This window comes from Calidris pugnax, unplaced genomic scaffold (genome assembly GCF_001431845.1).
Source record: "Calidris pugnax isolate Ruff unplaced genomic scaffold, ASM143184v1 scaffold607, whole genome shotgun sequence".
In the NCBI taxonomy this organism is placed as follows: Eukaryota; Metazoa; Chordata; class Aves; order Charadriiformes; family Scolopacidae; genus Calidris; species Calidris pugnax.
Genome location: NW_015091428.1, coordinates 120,184 through 120,460, shown reverse-complemented (window position 1 = coordinate 120,460; position 277 = coordinate 120,184). Strand labels below are relative to the sequence as shown.

At 76.9% G+C, this 277-nt stretch overlaps 1 protein-coding gene across 1 annotated transcript in view; it reads right to left on the bottom strand.

The window, feature by feature from the left end:
- LOC106899643 (tripeptidyl-peptidase 1-like) overlaps positions 1 to 277 on the bottom strand; it is a 5,794-nt gene that overhangs the window by 314 nt on the left and 5,203 nt on the right. The gene's annotated exons all lie outside the window — the stretch shown is intronic.

The following is a 277-nucleotide window of genomic DNA, read 5'->3' as shown; positions in this document are numbered from 1 at the left end:
CCCCGAGCCCGCCATGGGGGCGGGGGCGGGAACCCCAGGGCACCCACAGCGCAAGGGCCACCCCCTCCCTCACCCCCAGACACCCCCAGGGCAGGGGGACACCCCCAGACACTGGCTGTGGGACAGCCATGGGGACCCCACGGGGACCCCCCTCTGCCCCCGCATGGTGCTGTCCCCCTGGCCCAGGAGCAGGAGACCCCGGCTTCCCCCCGGCACCCACCCGTGGGTGCCCACCCAGCCCCTCGGGGTGCCCTGGACGGGAACCCTGGGCCCGTGG